The 12,581-nt window shown below is 33.1% G+C and overlaps 1 protein-coding gene across 6 annotated transcripts in view; it reads right to left on the minus strand.

The window, feature by feature from the left end:
• LOC119067239 (peripheral plasma membrane protein CASK) overlaps nucleotides 1–12,581 on the minus strand; it is a 273,427-nt gene that overhangs the window by 259,656 nt on the left and 1,190 nt on the right. The window lies entirely within an intron of this gene.

Below are 12,581 nucleotides of genomic sequence, written 5' to 3' on the forward strand. Positions count from 1 at the left end.
CCAAACACCAAACGGTTATGTGTACCAGAATAAATATATTTTTTGTTGTTTATTAATTAATCTACTGGACATGTGTACATATTAAGTGCACGTTTTGGTATATATATTGTTTTATTCCCTCTCATAAACCGTTTATATCGTCATGTGTGTGGTTTTGATCTGACGATTCCAGGTCAATTAGTAATTGTGATGGGGTCAATCAATGTGGCATATTACTAATGTTGAATATAATTAAGTGTTGTATAATAAGAGCTGAGATGAGACAGTGTCGATGACAGTGAATTATTAATTAATGGCGTTAATGTTATTGCTTCCGTATCAGACAACGTTATGGTATGTAAGATGGTACATAAAATTTGAAGAAAGTGGCAATGATAATTATTTCGATATTATTGCTAAACCCATTCAATTTAACCATACCAGCCAGAATATTATTGAGTGGTTGGTGTGATGGGAAACGATAATTTTTATTGTTAATTGTAATTGTTAAACCATAAAATATGGTTCATTATAATAAGCGACTGCACAAGCCGCATACTATTTTTTAAGCATAAGTTTGTAATTCCCTTGACTGTAAGTCGTGGGTTTTACAGAAACAAATACACCGTAGGTAACACGTTCATTATGATTAAAAATGTATGGAAATGTGATGAAAAAACGTAAAATGTTAAAATTTTGTGCCCTTTGTTAACACGATAACTTGAGTAAATCTCAACCGATTTTCAAAAACTTTTTTTTATTCGACGAAGTATTGAAATCCTCAGGACAAGTTCGAAAATGGGTGGTATCGGTTCAACCATCTGGTAGTAGATCTCGAAAGAAGCCTTTTCTGCTCTTTGTTAACACGATAACTGGAGCAAAGTTCAACTGATTTTCAAAAACTTTTTTTGATCGACGAAGTATTGAAATCCTCAGGTCAAGTTCGAAAATGGGTGGTATCGGTTCAACCATCTGGGAGTAGTTCTCAGAAGACGCCTTTTCTGCATTTTGTTAACACGATAACTGGAGCAAAGTTCAAACCGATTTTCAAAAACATTTTTTTATTCGATGAAGCATTGAAATCCTCAGGTCAAGTTTGAAAATGGGTGGTATAGGCTCAACCATCTGGGAGTAGTGCTCAGAAGACGCCTTTTCTGCTCTTTGTCAACACGATAACTGAAGCAAAATTCAAACCGATTTTCAAAAAAAAAAATTATTCGATGAAGCATTGAAATCCTCAGGTCAAGTTCGAAAATGGGTGGTATAGGTTCAACCATCTGGAAGGAGTTCTCAGAAAAAGCCCTATTTGTTCATACTGGGGTTATTTTAAATCGATACAAAAAAGTTTGATAAAGCACAGAATTCCTGAGGTTAGGTTTCAATATACATTATATTGGTCTAACGATGTAGCTGCTGTTGCTAAACGAATTGTTTCTCGTTTTTTTTATTTTGTCTTGTTAACAAAAGCGATTAAACCACAAAAAATTAACGAGTGTGAAGTTTACGAGTTTAATTTTTATTGAAGACATTCATCATTTTATAGACAATACCGGTCTAATATGAGCATAAAACCAGACCAGTAACAGAAAATACAGTTGTGAATCAAAAATTAATAGTTTTGTAACTTCACGAAAATTTTCAGTAAAACTAAACCGAATTGAATTATTAATGAGAAATTTAGACCGTTCTAGTATAGTTCTTTTTAATCAACCAATAAAAAATCTTTTAAGAAGCTCAGGTTCAGACAGTCAAGTGATCTGACCCACCCAACAGGTGGGACTTAGTCACTTGAAGCAGCGATGCTTACGATAACAACATTTTTGGAAAAAGCCTAAAAACGACGATAAATGTCGAAAACTGTTGATCATTTATTAATGTTTAAAATAAACTCGAATTCACACTTTGAAGAACTTGAATTTATTATAAATTGAACTACTAATAGAATCAGTTTATCATACATTTGCTAATAACGCTCAAATTAAATATTACAAAAAAATAAGAATTGTAATGTGTGAATAAAATTCCGTTTAACATATTTTAACATATATCGCCATAATTTTTAAAACTGTCTGAAACATCTGAAGAATTCTATTTATATTGCCTTCTATTCCAATGCATAACGTATACAAATATCACGTTCGAAAACCGATCATGTGTGTAGCTTTAAATTTGTGCAGTTGGATGTAATGTTAAAAGTGGTTTTGACATAGTTATTAGTGGATTAGGTGTCTCTTTCCAATGTTTTTCAGCAGGAGGTAGACACCTATTTTCGTTACACATAGCACACTGTGTTGACATTTTATAGATTGAACATGTTTCCATGTGATAGATTTCAGTGGCTACATACTACCCTTCTACCAATAATGTTGGTCCGGGTTCGATTCACTTAAGCTTCATAATTTCAGTAGTTCCAGTGTGCAGCACCAAGCAACGATGTACCCGAATGAGATGAATTTGTGTTCATATGTCTAGCCAGGGCCTAAAGTAAGCTCGTGGGAAAAATCCCCCGCAGTCTCCCTCAAATCTCCCCGGTTTTTATAAATTCAACAAATCCCCCCGACTCGAAGACCCCGATATAAAAAAAAGGTCATCGAAAACAAAACTAAATTCAATTTTTTTTACCATAAGTTCACTGAACGTACACTCGTATTTTCGTATTTTTGCTCAATGTTCGACTAAGAGAAGATTCTCAATGAATCTTTGGATCACTTTCCTACTGATCAGAATGTTTCACAAAAAAATCATTCTTTGCGGAACGGTTTAACCGTTTCAGATTATGATGCGCTAGTGTTAAAAACACGAATGGTTAGATGATGAGTATGTCGTATCTAGAATTCCACTTACATCGTTATGGGATGTCCAGGAACACTTGTCTATGGATTGTGGATACAATATGACTAACCATTTCCGCAAATTTACGAAAAAGGACATTTTCTTGATTGAATAACACCAGTTACAGTAAAAACTTCTCAACGGGGTTATGCGTTGGATAACTCTTAACATACTCTACAAAACTAGCGATAAAACATTTATTTATAATGTCACATCTGTGAGCCTCAAAAAACGAAAATTTTAAGAAAAAAGCATGACCGGGAACAGCTGGTGAGACAATCTTTCTTTCAATCATTCAAAAATCAATTCTTCTTAACTTCTCCTTAGCTTGCCTTTAAGAAATTTTCTTGAACTCCTCCGAGTTTTTTCAAAGTTTTTTTTTTAATTTAAGAATTTTTTCAGAATAAAAGGCCCATCTTCATGAAAATGATCCGTTAAGTCTAATTTCAGTTAAAAAGTCAAACTCGACTTTTACGCCGATTTTTTTTTTCGCTACTGGTAAAGAAACCTTTCTGACAGAAAAAAAACCCTCCTACACATTTCCCGCCCCGTTAAAAATAAATCCTTATTTTAGGCACTGTGTCCAGCCTACATTTAGGTGAGATATCAATTACCACCTAACCTTCCTCAGAGGATATTTGCATACTCTGAGGTTTGGAAGTCACGTTAAGCCGGTGGTCCAGACTGTACTTGTTTATGGTCTATAAGGCTGTTAGTGAAGTCTCTAAACAGATCAAAACAAATTAAATCAAAAGCAACTGATAGCAAAAGCGCCAGTCCCACAAAGCTTCTTTTCTGCGTCAATATTTTCTTATATTTTCTTTATTACATGTGGTACAAAGGGTTCAAGAACATTAACGTTGTCGAATAATGTCGAAAACAGGCGATTAGCACTGCTCGTTTTCTCTTATATACTGAAATTTGTGTCTGAACTAATGAAGTAAAAGATTTCTCATCGATCGCTAGACATCGCTTTGAACGAAATAATTAACACGCTCACATAAAACCAAGCCCAATATATACCCCCTAATTTATTCATTAATGTCTTATTGCTTAAAAGATCGTAATCACCACTAATGACGTATTGTACTACCGAAAACACATTTAAAATTCCACTTATACCCCACTCTGTACCAGCTCAATAATATTTCTGTATTAATTGAATCCTCAATAATTACAAAATGGTTATCTTATCCTGGTCGCTTACAGTGCAAGTTTTATTTTAAACCAGTGAATACAATTTAATTGTTATGTATATATTATAGTAATATCCGTATAGAGTGCTCAATGCGAACGTGAAAGTGTTCCACACTTTTCCAGAAACCTTGTTATATAACAGTGCCTCGTGTCTAAAGATTTAAAGTACATGCCCACCCACACAAGTCTGAACTGTGTGTATGTATGATGGTACAAAAGGACTTTTCATCTTGTGTAAAGATTCGTAATGTGTGGAGGGATACTAACTGTTTGCACTGTTACTGTTAGCGAAATGAGGTTAATAAAAAATTTATGATTCAATGTCGTAAACCGAAAATTTTGTTTGCAGCCTTGAGTAAATAATTTACGTGGTATATGTATTCTGCTTATTGCTTCATGTTAACTTCGTAGATTATGTGATCTGAAAACGTTGCAACACTCTTGACTATAGCCGTTTCTCGGCAATTTATATAATTAATTCAATTCTATCAAGAATTGACCATCAAAACATGTTAAAGGGAAATTTTGTACACCTATATTTACCACAATGGTAGCAATGGGGGTGATAAAATCATGGGGAAAGTATCTAATAACTTCTAATGAAATCGGTTATTGCTTGCTAAGTAAAAGAAGTGGAAGCAGAGTTGCTGGTTCGTTTTTGAATAATTAAATATTATCTTACCCACATGGACATGTGATTAAGATGATCCTTACAACGAAATTGAACGAGCAATGTAATTTAATTTCATGTAAATAAAATAAGAAAATGCATCGAGAATATAGCAAAAGTTTTTGTGGGTATAACGATATCTGCTTGTTTAAAAAAATCAACAGAACTTTTATACAGCTACGAGTGTTTCTGAAGAACCACACAACACCACAACTGACTATCACCACAGTCTCGCTATAAATAGCATCGTCCAAACTAATGCTCTCTAGAGCAAACATTTTCCGTTGTCAACTTTTTCTTTATAAATCTAAGAACTTAAGAAGAGATAATGTTGGTAGGTAACTGAATAAACGAACATAAATTAATGAATGTGCAAAGTGAAGTATTTTGACTTTACTTTAATGGAAACATAACGATAAATTTTTCGACAATAAATTATTCTTCTCTTGAAAGCAGAACCCAAATTGGTATCTCTGAAATAAACATTAACACCCTTTACGAGTGGTTGAAAAAAAAACGTCAGCTGAATATAGTTGGCCCATTTGGCCTCAAATATTATGCACCCTATTTTCGTGAAATTGAATCGTGAAAATGCATGAAAGTCTTAAAAGTTTCTGAAATTCATGAATATTTTCGAATTTTCTAGAATTGTCAAGATTTTAAATTCTTGGAATTCCTGGTCGAAAATTCTAGAAAATTTCAGAAATTCTAAACATCAACACTACCACTTCCTAAGTTAGAAAATGTTTGTATGGTCTTAGAGCGATAGGGAAGCCCGAGCCAGAATAAGCTTTCTGTATATCTCAGTCAGCCTTCACTGTAATGAAACCAGATAAGATGTTTATTGAAATGATTGTCGTGTCAGTTAAAAACTTCAAAATTTGACTCGTCAGACACGCCACGACAAATATGATTTTTTTTCTACAATTTAGAATCTACACATGTGGGACCAACATCTTCATTTTGACACCAGTTCGCGTTTCCGACGTTGTCATCTGTCAGAGATAAACAATAAATCTGCTTTCGTGAGTTCCATTTCCTTAGTCAAAAATTCGCGGAATGCAATAATTTGAAGACTAATAACCTGAAGGTGTATACATTTCCTGCTGATATTTCTCATGAGGATATCGACTGTACGTGTGCTTTCGGCCTATTAAAGCCACAACATATTTTTTGAAGAAAACTATTTGTTTTAGAGCTCATGAAAAACGATTGCATAACGAACTGAATATTATTGACACACGATTATTCAAGGCGAAATTTAAGCTTCTTTCCAATACAACGATTCTGTGAGAGTTTTCAACGATATTGTTTCACTTGTGTTTCTATTTGTCTACATATTATTTCTCTTCTCAATAAATCACAATGAAATTGCATCCAAACTAACGGAATAATTGCTGCAATGAAAGACATGTACCGATTAATTTGTCAAACATCAACTAACATGATAGAGAACATGAGTAAAATAGAAGAAAACTTATGTTCAATACTGTGCTCGAAACTTCGACGCTTTCAATCGGAGAGTTAAATGCAAACTTAAGGAACATACGAAGTGATTCTTCTATTGTGCGTTATCGTAAATCTTTCAGATAGATGGAAATCGGTTACCAGAATGTGGAATCTTTTGGAATTGAGTGTGGGATGAATTGAAATGATAAGCAAACTTAACAAAGTTTTGAAATCATATATGCGAAATTGAAATATATACTTTACCGAGACTGTGCATCGTAAATATATTTTGAAAATGTCAAAAGATTTGAAGTGATTCATCTAATTATCTTAAATTTATTTGATGTTGCTATGTCTCGAACAGTCTTTTGGCGTTGCTTAACAGGTTTCATTCCGACTATACATGTATTAAATATCCATTTAAAATACTTTTCTCTATAACGAACCGAAAACTTAACCCACTGAAATATTGTGAACTCAATGACTTCCAAATTTCTTAACAAAATAAATTACTTTCATAATATAGAATTCGACGCCTCACACGAGTTAAAGAAAAATTATGTATCACGTTAAGGTATACATGTTGTTACACTCTTCGTCTAAGTTAAAATAAATACACAAAAGTTCAAGTAAACCGAAAAGCTTCATACAAAAACTTTTGTTGAACAAACTTTATGCTCTTAACAGTGCTTATGCTTAGGTAACATAAAATTATCTACATTCATATGTATACCCCATGAACGAACACACATCACAGTGCCTATCTATATCTAACTTTGTCTACATACTTAAGTGAAATTTCTCAACACTAAATATGTTTACTTTCATTTTGATTCGTCTGACAATTCAATAAACCGGAAACGAAAATTTTCTAGAATATGAAATTTTAATTTTGAAGTTGCCTTATAACTGTCGTTTGCTTTTCCATTGTTTGCGGTGTGCGATTGTATCTGATGAATATCAATGTTAATAGGCATTCGAAGTGGAAAGTAACAGTTGCCGGAATGAATAGAAAATGAAACATTTTACTCTGACTACTGAACTATTATATCGAGTTCCTCCATAGAGCCAATTGCTCTTTAGCAGGGCCTGTTGATGGAAAATTAATTTGCTAAATTTAATATAGTTGTCCAAAATTGCATAAAATTCACAAAAGATTTTTTTTATTATCAAATTTCAGAAAATCTTAGCAAATTTAATAATTAAATTTTCCAAAAATGGGCTCTGCTGTTTGCAAATATTTTAAGTTTTATTACACTGCTTATACACAGGTTTTCGTTAGTATCTTTGCCGTACAGTATAAAATGAAGAATTCCAAAGGATTCATAAGTCAAGACGAGGGGGCTTAACTGAATGAACAATGGCCTTCCAAACTTGTAACATTTCTTGTTTTTCAACGTACAGCAGAAGTTGTTAATTCAAAAGACAACGAGACGCGATACTGACCAAGAACATATTACCATGTGCAACTTCTGAATTTGTTAAGAAAAAGAAAGCGATCGATGTGAACTTCTCCATTTACTAAATGGCATTTAGTCAAAGACGTGCGGTACCCGTAGGAAAAAAGTAATTTTTCATATTAAATTTCGTTTGCTCCGCCCCTGTCTACTACTGTTTCGAAAGACCATCTAAAGCAGACATTATTTATGAACATTCTGAACATCCACTTTGTCAACATTTTTGTTGTAACAAGTATTAATCTGTGGCATGCTTCTATTATTTAGTGTTCGTAATTTTATGTGTGCATATTATGGAGGTGTGGTAACATATCAAATTTATAAAATAACCTGCAACAATGTCAAGAGAATTTTTCCTCGTGTAAAATGACGAGGGGATCCTAATATTATAGCAAATTTAATTTATAGATCCACAAGGGAAACAAAGTCCTTTAGTTTTGTATTCACGATTGTAAGAAAACGTTTAATTCAAAATAACTCGATCGGCTTGATCACAAACGTCAGTTGTTCGCGTAAAGATCGAAAGATCATTTTAGGTTAAAAATGTTCAAAATATTCGCCACACTGAATATTAGCCAAATTCAACGTAAATGTCAAAAACATAAAACGTTTTAGAGACCTTCTCCTATAAAATATTTTTCAAACTCATCGCCAATATATCACAAAGACAAATTAATCTCGATACAAGCAATGAATATGACAGAAGTAAGGTACATATATTTTCCATGCGGGCAAGTGCTTCTGCAAAGGTGGAAGAATGTAAATATATAATGAAGCGAGAACCACACAATGCATATAGGCAAAGCGTTGTGAACACCCATTCCGTTCAAATATCAATATAGCAATGTGGTGCATGTTTCGCCAAATAAACCACGAAGCTTTTCCCAACTTATATTGCATTATGAACACTGCAAATGGTGAATATTAAAGCGTTTTTTTCGGGTAATTTTTCAGCAAAGGTTGCAACAGTGTAATTTGTGATGCGGTTTTTGTGTTGGGTATATTTTAGGCACTTAAGAACTTCAGTTGAGGATTGTAACAATAAATATTGGTGGACCCAAGTTTGAATTAAGAAATGTTTGTCGTTGTTAATTGGCTGTGTAGATTCGTACATCGTAAAGTTTGATTAGAATTCATATTAACCTATTTTTCAGACTTCAATTAGATTAGAGAATCTAAGAATTTCATCAATTATAAACCTGGAAGATAGCAACACGACTATGCACTATCCACTTTCAGACAAATTGATGGCTGTCAAATCTTCGAAAGCTTAGATAACTTTTAACGTAATCGATCGATATGACAGAAATATTCAAAATAACCATTCCATTCCATTTATGTGACACATAACTGTAGACATCTTTCAAGCTCTTAAATTTCATGTTCAATAAAAATTTTACCTTCGTCCAAATTTCTTCTATATAATTCCTATGTTGTTTATGCTTCACGATTATTATTAATTGACAATGCTGATTCCCAACATATTTTCATTGCTTTTAGTCAAGAGAATTTATTTTAGTTGCTGTTGTTGCTGTAACACTTGAGTGATTTAGACGATCATACAAATGGAAAGAACACAAAAAGCAATAATGAAAAACAATTTGAATGATTGGCTCTATGAAAATGAGATTATTATTTAGGACGAATTCTGCATTTTCGAGAAGTATACTTAAGGGTTTTTTGAGTTATCGATCGATTAGGATTACTGATTAATTAAGCAATTGGTTACGTAAACAAGAAAAATATTTTGAGCATCCCACGATAAAGTGGAGGCTTTGAGGCTTCATTGGACCTATAAGAGAGTGGGAATCGATACATTGAGATATGTTTTCGTGTTTTGTGGCTTTTAATCATACCAAAATTATTTCCACAAAGATTATTTTGCCATGGTTTTTAGGGACTGCCTGAAACCTGTATTAAAATCTGTTGATAATACCTATACATACATCTGAAACAAAAGGACAGAGAATGAATTTTTTCCTCGTTGTTTTCATCTAATTTTCTCCCATTTTATTCGGAAACACTTTCCTGAGGCTATTCAGCTATTTAGTAGATAATTTTGTGGTCTACATTATAACGCAATAGTGTGTTCTCTATCTTGATCTTTAATGAAAAGTGAATTTTCTACAAAGACACCATTTTTAGACATTTGACCTGCCTGCGGTTTTAGACTATTCTGACAAAGAACTCTTTGGGCATATAAACAAACCATCGGTAAAACTTTTATCCGGCGGAGCCAAACTGTCTGAAATCTGTCTTTCGAAAAACGGCAAGAATATCACCGTAGTATCGTTAAATCTTCTACTTCTATTGTTGAAAGCTTTATGTATCTCATTAGTTTAACCGCACGTTGTGGTACAAAGACAATATTTAGTGGAGTTCATCGTTTTCTTTGTCTTCGCTGTCGACAACAGATGACTAGCCGTTGCTGGAAAGTAGGTTAAGGTTGTGTGATACTAAAGTAAGACACAAAAAATCGATGAATTTAAGAGACGGTGAGCTTGTGACTGACACAATTTGGTTCCAAATTTATGAATGGTAAAACATTTGAGACAAGTGTATCGGACACATTTTATGTGTGGATGAAGGAAAATCGACAGTTTGAAATTGGTTTTCAATTTTCTATTTGGATCAACGTTTTTCAAATATTTTAGAAGTTTGAGAGAGAGAAAACATTAATACAACAAAATTCATTATAACGAAACGTTGTCAATATGATTTCGACTTATTAAGAAATAAATCGTTCAAACCAGACAAAAAATCGTTTTTTTTTTCTATTACCCGTCTCAATATTTAAAAAAAAAAAATGAAGAAGAAAAACGAATAACACAGCGACTGATAGTTCCAACTGAACAAACAGTTACGTTTTCTATCAAAATTCTATAATACGTCCGGCCTCCACATATAACTAAATTGATTCTGTTAAGCAAATTTGTAATTAATCTAAACATTAAGTCGATACATTCTTTCTATACACACATTAGCAAGAAGGCAAAACCAAGTTCTTCTATTTACTTTCATACATCCTCTGTTCAATTTCATTACACTTCACATCTTCAGAGGTGTATAGAAAATTGTGAGAACATAACATTTCGCAATGTAGACATTTATACATCTTTGAAACGAAGCGTGTATGTTCGCCTCTTTTTATATATAATATTAGATTTAGCAGCATCTAATTATCGGCCATGATATGGCCCATATGAAATGTAAACACTATCGTTTCTAATATGGACCATTCAGTTTCGGTATAATTTTGATTCTATATATGTGGACTATATTATAATGTTTCATATAGCATAGTTGATGCTGCTATCGGTACCATCAAGTGTATTTTTATATTCTGTTTATTTATATTTACAAGAGTCAATATTATTATTGAATTAACTTTGCTTTCAATTTCTGCTTAGATGTTTCTGGGAATAATTAATGGTTGTAATTTCATGACGAACGAATAATATGCTGTATTGAGCTGCACTAGAACTCTTACATCTCGTACACATCGACAAAAGACTTTTTGTATACAGATGTATGTATACGGCGAACTTGTCAAGAAATGTGTACATTAACATTACAGGCTGGATTTCGTTAAAGTTTGTTTGCATTAAGTCTCTGTTTATTGCTGTAATCAAGGAAAAGTGTATCGGAATATTATTAAGATACTGATGGGAGTGTAGGTATTAAGTATTTTGCGATATGAAGATATGGAAAACTATTATTTAACGATTATTGGGTTAAGCTGCGAGAGAATATTAATTTTTCATTTAATAGTTTGAACGGCACAGGTTGACAACTATACGGAACAAGCAAAATATGCGGGTGAATAATTTCTTCCGTGTAAAATATTCATCTTATAGTCATAGTAATACAACACAACCAGCAAATTATGTATACACGGTAATGACTAAGTAATCACCGTATGGTGTTAGCGTCAACTTGATGCTAATTCCCTTTGGAAAGAAAATATACTTTTGTGCTAAACTCTTCGTATATCATCCGGCTGAGCAACACCAAAATCATTACCATGACATTTATTCGACAACAATAACAATATTGTGTTTGATGTGTAATTTTCGAAACATTTAGGTCAGATATGTGTAGACCTGTTTCCTACCGTATATTGCCAAATAGTGTACCAAATAGACATGTCGATAAACCCACTTTGAATGTTAGGTATCCGATTATTTAAATCATTCCGTCAATTTCCGCATTGTTCTTGATGAATTCTTTGGATACTAATGCAGTATTGTATGAATTTGATCAGTAAACTTTATGGTATGGACCGTGCTGAATTTTGATTATTTTAGAAACACCTCGAAAAATTGCTATGCGTATGCAAAAATGACAAAAATGTATCGAAGATACATAGAGTGTACGTAATTTATGAATATCACGAAAAAGTGTAAATTTTGGCTTCTTAACATTAGCATAATTAATGTTTAAAATAATGAAGTAAAAGATTTCGAAAATTCAACTTTCGACGCATTAAGCATGTAGATGACGTCCTTCCTTGGACTATTTTTTAAGTTACAGTGTAGGAAGTTTGTAGACCGTGCCGAAGGTCGAAATGTCCATCAAATTGCGTTAGTTTTTCATTATTCACAAAGTTTCGTGAAAACGACAACTGCGGCAAATGTCACCAGATAATGAATCATTTTGGTCGGATGTTCTATTTAAATTTAATACAAAACTGGAAAGAAAGTGTTTTCTAGTAGCAATCGAAGTAGTATTGAAAGTTGTTGTCTCACTACTGATAGACACTACTGATGGACCAAAATTAAAGGTTCACTTTCGTGCCTTCCCAAGAGGGGACAAGTAATCAACTTATTGCAGTTCAATCAGCTGTACAAATAGTACTGGGGTTTCTTCATACACTGGAAAATCAAGTTTGGATTTCGTTGGCTAATTTTGTTTGCGCATGTGTATTAATGATTGTAAGCACACAGAAAACGCAATTTCGGTTGCTGCACATGCAACTTACGATATAGGTTAGAAGT

Source organism: Bradysia coprophila (assembly GCF_014529535.1).
Source record: "Bradysia coprophila strain Holo2 chromosome X unlocalized genomic scaffold, BU_Bcop_v1 contig_12, whole genome shotgun sequence".
Lineage (NCBI taxonomy): Eukaryota > Metazoa > Arthropoda > Insecta > Diptera > Sciaridae > Bradysia > Bradysia coprophila.